Consider the following 8,686-nt stretch of genomic DNA (forward strand, 5'->3'; position numbering starts at 1 on the left):
GCTTCGTGCCACAAACACCAGAGGATAGGCCTGGTAGGGAAAAGGTCATAAAGAACTCCAATGATCCCCTCTTCCCCAAAATCCGGGCTTCGGTTTCATAGAGGTGTCTGGAAAGGGCGGGCAAGCAGGGCTGGTTGCTGGGTTATGTTTTTCTCCGCGAGTGGCAGGAGCGAAATCTCCATCTTGCCAGTTTAAGAGTTGCCTGGCTGCCTGATTTCAACTGAGGCAGAACAGCTTGCTGTAGCTTTGAAGTGTGAAGACCAAATAAAGGTTGGCAAGGAGGAGAGAGGGAGCCGCATAGCCTTCTTGGAGCCTGCCGAAGGGACACACCCAGCCCTGTGCACGGAATGCAGATGCTTTTCCCATCCCCTTGCTCGTCCCTTGTCCACCCTGAGAATTGAGGTAAAATAGCAGCAGGTTTGGTCGGTTGCCCCTCACTGGAGTTTTTCTGTTGTGGCTGGTGGACAGACGTTGTGAACTTCTCTAATTTGGGAAGAGACCAAACAGATGCTCGTCCTCCAGCTCTCTTGGTTTGTGTCTTACTAATCTGCCCATGACAGTGACACAGGGACCCATGCATACATACACAAACACACACATGCACACAAAAACATACAAGCGCGCACACGCACGCACACGCACACGCACACTCAGACCTGACTTTGGTTTGCCCCAGCACCCTGAGTAATGATTGAGGCTATGTATTGTCTACCCTCTCCATATCCTAGGGAAGATTTTAGAAATTCTAATACAGGAGGCTGAGAAAGGAAAATATTAGCTTCTACAGTACAAACATCTCTGTCCTGAAAGGAAATGTTAATTTTCCCCTAAATCAAATGTTGACATATATCAGCTGCTGCAAAAGATGTGTCACTATGGGAGAAGGCCTCTGCTCTGGAGCATGGGTATTGGACTGGGGTCCCTCCTCCGAAATGCTAACTGGTTTAGAATCTAAACAGGTTTGGTTTAGAAGTTTTCGGAATCGTTCCAGTTTGTTCTCAAAAGCTGATCTCTCTGGGACACCCTCCTGAGCAGCGGAGCCGGAAACAGGGTTCCACTTTGTGGAATGCACTGTGCTCTGCATAAGCCTGGGCCCCTACACCGGCCTCTGTAACGATTCAGGCACGGCTTACCTCTGCCGGGAATACAGGATTCTAACTGGAGGTGGGGGTGGGGGCGGGGGCAGACTGAGGGCACGGAGAAAGGGTGTCACACACAGGCGAAGAGAAATTTCCAGCGCTAGGTGTCTTACCTTTCCTCACTGCCCCCCAAACACGCAGTCTAAGTATCCTTCTTTGTTCAACACCTATGTTTAAAAAATTCCAAATTAAGTTCCCCCACTCTCTCCCTCCAACACACACACGTGCACACACACACCCTTTTAACTTGTTAAGTTTGAAAGATGATGATATATACAACCAGCGTGCTTTGCCAGTCTGCGTGGTGAAGGCCAAGATTAATGCAGGAGGTTGGGGTAGTGTTACCGCAGAGCTGCGTGATCAGAATACAAGATGGAGCAGAGGGGGAAAGGCCAAGAAATATGTCTGTGCTTGGAGTTTACACAAGTCTCCTTAGCAACTTGTCTGAATTTATTTTTCCCTTAATGTGTGTGGGTTTCTTCCAAACCCCGAGCGACACGGGAGTTGGGCGTCTAACAGTCCTCGATGTCTCTTCTAGGAGGGCCAAAGTGTTTCAGTTGGTAGCAAACCCTTGTCTCCCTTCCCAGCTCCGTCCCACCCCGGGGCCCCTCCCTCCCTGAGGTGGCTCTGCTCTTTTGCATTGTGACTTTGTGGACTGTTGGTCGCTTTCCAGAAATTCGCATCTCCGCGGGGGAATGACAGAGCCTGTTTCTGATGGCCACAGCTGTGCAAGTTTCTGCCACGGCCTCCCGGTTTCCAGAGTGCGATCCCGTGTGTGGCATATGGGTGAACGTGCCTGTTTATACACCCGTGTGTTGCAAAGTGGGGAGAAGCCACAGCTCCCTTCCTGTCCACGTATCTTTTGTCATTTTTTTGTCTTGTTCTTCTCCCTTTGCGTCTCTCACCTCTTGCCCCCCCCCAACACGTACATACACACACATACACACAGGGTCCTGTAATTCTCATTAGAATATAATATAATTAGAATATAAAGCTATTAGGAAAAAAAGCCCTGACTTTTAGGAATCTGGTATGTTGGCTTTTATGCAATCGGGCTTGCTTCAGGGGAGACAAACAGAAATACTGCAGTGATTTTACCTCACAGTGCTTTCCTCTGAAGTAACTCTGGGGGAGTAGAGTTCCTGCTTCACTGGAGCTGATGCCGAATGTAAATCTTAGCATTTCTCCTTCTTGCTCCCTCCCCTCTGAGAGTCAGGGGAAAAAAAGAAAAAAAAAAAAAACCTGGCCAAAAAACGTTAAGGTTTGATTTTGGCTCTTTTATAAGCAGTTGTTGCTTGTCATTCTGTTGTTTTTAAGCAGGCACCAGATTGGACCAAGCAGCAGTGTGTGTGTGTGTGTGTGTGTGTGTGTGTGTGTGTGTGAGAGAGAGAGAGAGAGAGAGAGAGAGGGAGGGAGGGAGAAGAAAGAGATTGATCCTAGGAAAAGTTGAGAGCAAGAAGTAGATAATGTAGATTAATACTTTTTTCTTTCCAAACTTCACCTTGGCGAAGACGATATAAAATCGTGTTCCCTTGGTTGTTTGTTGTTCTGAAGGAAGCAAGAGGGAAAGGTGGAAATCAGTAGACGTGGAGAGCCTGCGCGGAGAAAAGCTGGCCTCTCTTAGGCTGAGATGTGGGGGCTTGCTAGGCTGTTCAGATGTTCCCTCTGAGTAAATCTATACCCTGCAGTAAGGCAAAAAGGTCTTTCTGTGGCAGCCGAACTTGGTTTCTTGTGTTTGATGGTTGTAGACAACCTTGCAGGGGCTCCAGGCTCTCTTGTACTTTTCCTGGAACAAGCATCCCATTGTTACACGGTCAAGGTTCCAGAGGACACCCTGACTCTTCGCATGTTGCTTATCTCTTTTCTCGCAGGGTCCAAGTGATTTAATTGTCAGTTCTTTCCCAAGCCTCTCTGTACCCGCACTTAATTCGTAGCTTCCTGATCTAATTGCGGGCTGTTTTCTCAAGAGCAAAACATAGCTTTGAGAATAAAAGTGTTAAAGTTGGCCGGCATACGGGAAGCCTTGTGCAACGTACAGTTCATTTATATTAAAGAAATGACAGACGTCTGATCTTTAAAAATCTGTATCTCATGTTTCCATATCAGAACCAGGGTCTTCTATGTTTCTTAAAATGGTGATTCATTGAAGAAACCCTCCTGGCCTTATTAAACCATCTAGCTAGAAAGGAAAGGTGTAGCCTGGCATCATTGTTTGCATTTTAAAAAGGAAGAAAAATTGTCATCCTAAGCAAACTTATTGCTTTCAAAAGTGAAAGTAGTCTCCTTAGCCAGTTGCACACGAGACAACTTGTTACTGGCAGCCTCTTTTTCCTTTGTCTCTTCGGGTGTATCGAAAGCAAATTTGCCTCCAGTTCCTCACTCTGAAATAGTTGATCTCTCTTACGCGTCTGTTGAGGGCGAACATTGAGTGGGTTCCAGACTGTTTGAGGAGTGGGCTGCTTTTTTTTTGTTATTTAAAAGCAATCTGAGGGCATCTTTTGCTTTTGTCCACCCTGTCTCATTCTGTCATACCATTTGCACGTCTTTGTCTTTAGTTGACCTAGCCACACCTTCATTTTTCACTTTATGTAAAATATTAATGTTTTTTAATGTGGGGGGGGTTGGTGGTGGGTGTGATAGGAAGCTTATCAACATCAATTCTAATTTTCCCTTCGGCCGAAAGGAGCACGAAAACGATGGCGTTGCCTGGCCAGTCTCCTCCCTCCCGCTCCCTTCTGGTCAGTTTTTCCTGGGCAGGGAAGAATTAATTCTACCTAAGCTAGCTGGCTTTGGTGCCGGAGGCTCTGCAGTGCACGCCTGAGAGGCGTTCCCACACTGGGGTCTGGTGTCCCGGTGGCAGATCGCAGGTGGATGGTGCGCGGTGTGGCGCATGGCACCAGTGAATGTCTCCTGGAGCAGCAATTGCTGGATGTGCCTCTTTTGTTGAGGTGATTGGATCTTCCTACAAAAAGCGAGGGCCGCAGAGGGTGAGAGAAAAGACATCAGGAAAACAGAAAAGCCATAGGGAGACCAAAGACTAGCTGTCTCCCCTCCTTCATGATGAATGCCAAAGGGTAGATTTGACTCTTTTTTTGGTTGGTTTTTGTTTTTCCTTTTTGTTTTTCCTTTCCTTTTTTCCATCCTCTCTCCCTCCCTCCCTCTCTTTTTCTCTCTGTTTCTCTTTTTTTTTCTTTCTCTTTTTTCTGCCTCCTTTTCTTTTTTCTTTCCTTTCTTCCTAATTTTCTCTCTCTCTCTTTCACTTCTCTCTCTCTTTCACTTCTCTCTCTCCCTCTTTCTTTCACTTCTCTCTTGCCTTCCTTTTTAAAAAGTTCACTTGAATTGCTCTATCCCCTCAGGACAAAGGAGGTCTGCTGAGATTCGGTACAAGCCGTACATCTTTAAAAAAGAAGGAGGGTGGAGGGCAGGAAATCTTTCTGTTGGTGTCGTTCTGCTGACATCACCATGGATTTGGTGTTCAAGCCCACAGCCAGGCAAAACTCAAATACATTTTCCCTTTTGCAAGCAGCTGCACGGTGAGTTTGCCTTCCATTAGTAAAGGAACAATGAAGGAAAAGCAAACCCTGCGTCTAAAACATGGCCAATGAAAGAACGTTGGAATGGAAGCCAAGAATCCTGCTGTGGTGGAAGGGGGATAGATTCATGAATTCTCCACAATAAGATATTTTACTTCTTTTTAACAGCCCCATCAGCAGAGAAAAATAATGACTCCCGAAACATTTCAGAATCAAAAAGTTAAAACGATGTTTCAGTGATGCTACATCATGCCAGGTAATGATTGCCCAACTTGATTATACCTTAACCATTCTTAATTATTGATAGCCTGTCTCTTAATCATGTTTAGCAAATGAGCGGTTTGGTATAAAACATTGGCATTTGCGAGTATTTTGAGACCTCACATTCCTATTTGATCATTTTTCTGGTAAAATCGTTCTCAGGGTTTGTCGATAGCCAGGGAAATTCCAGGAAAAATGTGAAAGTGACTTATTTGCAGGACCTTTATAACATGTGTAGTTTGGGAAATGAAGTAAACATAATGTTGCCCAGTGATTTTCTAGAATTATTTTTATTTCAGTGTTTGGTGTTCCCTTTTTACTCTCATTCCGGCGTTAATTCTAATTTAGCTTTAATCAAGAATTGGGTGGCAAAAAGAAACCAACCAAAAAACAAACAAAGGGTCTTGATCCACTTAAAATAATTTTATTTTCCAGACACGGGCTAATGGTTTGAAGATATTGGCCTAGCAAGATGGCAACGAGCTTAAAAAATAGGATTCCTAAGAAGTTACTTTTTTCAGGTAATAGTGTTTTCCTATAACTTTCTCCAAACCTTCCATTTCCTCAAGTACTGCAAATTTTTAGAGCGTGCCTGAATGCTTTAGTTCTGAAGAATAACTGCATTGTAAACTTGATTTTTTTTTAACTGGCAAATAGCTTTATAAGATTCATAGCAAATGAGTAGAGCAGTCATGGCATTCAATTCTATGGAATTCAGAAAAAAAATTTAAAGTTATTACTTAGCGGTGCTTACTTCTTTTGACAATGACTTAACTCATTTGAGACCATCAGGCACTGTCCTTAAACTCTGTGGCTATCTTGGGTAATTGAATTTAAAAATGTAAATATTAGATGATTATCTCTAAAAAGCCTACCGTGCTCTGAATTCCTGGAAGATAGGGCTTGTATAAATTGCATAATAACAATATTGACATTTTAACTTTAGTCCTAGATTGGTAATACAGTATGGTGTTTAATGCAGCTATCCCCATACCTGTCCAGTGGCTAAGATTTGAGCTCAGCTATCGTGATACAGGTAGTTTCCTTTTAGTGGTATTGAAGGACTTCATGTCACTTAAGAATGTTTAATAGCATAAATGATATATTTGTTTGATAAATTACCTTACTCTGCTTTGCCATTGTTCATAAGCATTCAGCCTCTATTTTCCAACTTAATTATGAGTATTACTATCTCACAGAGCCCCACAGAATCTTGCTTCATAAAGCAAGCCAAAATTTCCTCTGAAAAGAACCTTTCTTTTCCTCCTTAACACAGAGAAGGTTCTTGAAGGAAGTAGTCAATTAATATTTTGGAGAAAAGATCTTCTCCCAAACACACCATTCTCCTGTGAGGTCAGGATTTGACTTATTTTTTCCCCTGCAATCTAGACATCTTCTGATTTTTCTTTTATTTTCTGAAATTAAAACCTTGGATTGTTTGGAAGCTAACGCTACAGACCATTTGGAATGAATAGCTTCTCTCTGTCCTATATTTACCAAAAAAAAAAAAAGAGAGAGAGAGAGAGAGAGAGGGAGCGCAAGAGATGCCCCCAATTAAAACATAGCATCGCACTCCTTTTTTGGGGGTCCGAGGGTGCGAGTGTATGAAGATTGTTCTAATTGAATGACCAAGTGTAACACTTTAACAGATCTTTTGTTCATTGCAAACAAATACTGCATTCCATCTTTTCAATAAACCCGATAATAATAGTTAGCCCTCATCACTTTGGAAGCCTGGGCTGGTTCCTTTCCACTTGAATGAGAGTTCTTCCTCACACGTGCTCCAGCAACACTTAACAGCATGCAGAGTGCCCATCCTCAAATGCTTCTGGACCCGTGCCTTTGTCAGAAAGATCAAAGGGAAAGAAGAGGCTTGGGGTTCATTTTAAAATCTTTCATTTTAGAAGGGAAATGAGCATTTTAAAATAAAGCCAAGACCACTTCGAGGTGATTGGTTTGGATCCTACTTATTTTCACTAGCTACGGTTGTTGCTTTGGATCTGAAAGTCAAGCCACAGAGATGCCCCTAAATTCTCAGTTTGGGGAACCTTCACCGCACAAGTAGGCTGCCAGGAATCCTACCCACGGCTCAGTCCTAATGAACTAGGCAGACGATGAAGAATCTGTGAAGGGTCACCTCTCAATCCCTGTTGGTCCTTTCCGTTGGTTGGTTTTGTGTTCTCTTGCTTTCACCTTTCAGGTTGTGTGCATAAGGGCCTGTTCTTTTCTCTAAATAATCCCCAAATTCAGCTTTGTCTCTTTTGTTATTAGTAGAGCCTCCTAATCTTGAGAAAGGCTCATGCTCATATGTCGAGGCCAAGGAAGAGAATTTTTTTGAGAGCCAGAATCTTTAGACATTGCTAACAAAAATTAAAAAGTTTCTTTTTAGGTCATGTGAAGGATGGAGACATATGTTTTTCCCAATATCTAGGGAGGGATTATTTTGCTTTTCATCATGTGTCCCTAGAAGTGCTTATGATTCAAACTATGTCTCTAGGAAAATTCACAAAAGGAGGTTAATGAAGCTTCATTGTCTTGGATGTCTCGTTTTTACGTGTAGAACATTGACTTGGAAGAAAGAATGCTATATTGACAAATGAAATCATTTTAGAAGCCCTCAGAAACAGATCTATTTTCACATCCTTGAACAGTTTTGGGGGGAACAATTACACAATCTCTTTTCCAGCTCAGATTTTATAATATATGCCCAAACTTGTTCTGTGTTGGTTTGGGGACCAATAATGGGGGTAGGGTGGAAACAAAAACACAAATTTGTCCCGAAGATGAGTCTTCTAATTTAATATAGCTAGAAATCTCCTTTAGACGACTTTTCAGAAAATACTTATAAGCCTATTGGTGGTGCTTGCCAGTTTATTCCACCTGTTTTCCAGAATGCAAACAGAAGGGAAGAATTCACCATCCTTTTTCATGTAATTACAGGCATTTAAAGGAAAGAACTTGCACTTGGGATTTCATGTGTTTCTCAATGTCTCTCTCTTTCTCTCTCTCTCTCTCTCTTACAATCTGATTCCACTTTGGCCAGATCGTGTATTAAGGTCTGAATAAATGAGCCTTCCATAATATTAAACAGTAACCCGATGAGATTTACCTAAAGCCTAGTGTATCTGTGGAATAAGTGAAAACAGAGGGACTTACGTGGGGGAGAACACAGGTGCTGCGGCTTAACCTTTGCCCTTCTAAGAGCAGGAGGAAGTCTTTCCATTTGGGGCATAAAATATTAGAATGGCAGAATCTTTGGTTGGACTAATGGCTTTAACGTTTTATTTTCAGACATCTCAAACCCCCAAACGAGAGAAGATCTTGAGGCCTGTTGCCACAAACCCGTAGATCCGAACTTGTGGTGATAGTCCACACAAGCTTGTGTCTACAGGTATGTGTCTGTTAGGCAAATCTCACAAACTGCGGGCTTTGCCTGTACGCCACCCATCCCTCCCGTCCCTCTCACTCCCCGCTCTCCACCCCTACCCCTTAGTCTCCTTTAAGAGTGGTAGAACTGGAAAGAAGGGCTGGTACTGGAGGAAGGAGACCTTTTGTTCCGAGATGGGTGGGACTCTTCAATCATTAATTTATAAGCTTGCCCTCAATTCCCTTAGTGCTCGTAACTATCCTCAGCTGTCAGATTAAGAGAGGGGCTCGCAGGTGAGGCAGCAAGACTTTGGGTGACTTAGACAGCTTACTGTTGAGGGATGAGTAAATAGAGACCTAAACAAGGGTCTGTTTTGTTTTCTGTAG

At 43.2% G+C, this 8,686-nt stretch overlaps 1 protein-coding gene across 20 annotated transcripts in view; it reads left to right on the forward strand.

Moving 5' to 3' along the window:
• The window catches only part of LOC129046378 (uncharacterized), a 271,806-nt gene that overhangs the window by 204,245 nt on the left and 58,875 nt on the right, over positions 1 to 8,686 (forward strand). For 10 of the 20 annotated variants that reach the window (XR_010407056.1, XR_010407067.1, XR_010407068.1 and 7 more), the window contains 3 exons: positions 4,841 to 4,928; positions 5,369 to 5,454; positions 8,225 to 8,324. The exons of 1 other annotated variant lie outside the window; for it this stretch is intronic. The gene's annotated coding sequence lies outside the window, so the exon portion shown is untranslated. Of the gene's footprint in view, positions 1 to 1,390; positions 4,127 to 4,381; positions 4,673 to 4,840; positions 4,929 to 5,368; positions 5,455 to 8,224; positions 8,325 to 8,686 lie in introns of those variants that run through there. 9 more of the 20 variants (XR_010407060.1, XR_010407061.1, XR_010407076.1 and 6 more) reach the window with 6 other exon arrangements.

This window comes from Mirounga angustirostris, unplaced genomic scaffold (assembly GCF_029215605.1).
Source record: "Mirounga angustirostris isolate CCGP_5_RB_7025 unplaced genomic scaffold, mMirAng1.0.hap1 SCAF_13, whole genome shotgun sequence".
Taxonomy (NCBI): Eukaryota; Metazoa; Chordata; class Mammalia; order Carnivora; family Phocidae; genus Mirounga; species Mirounga angustirostris.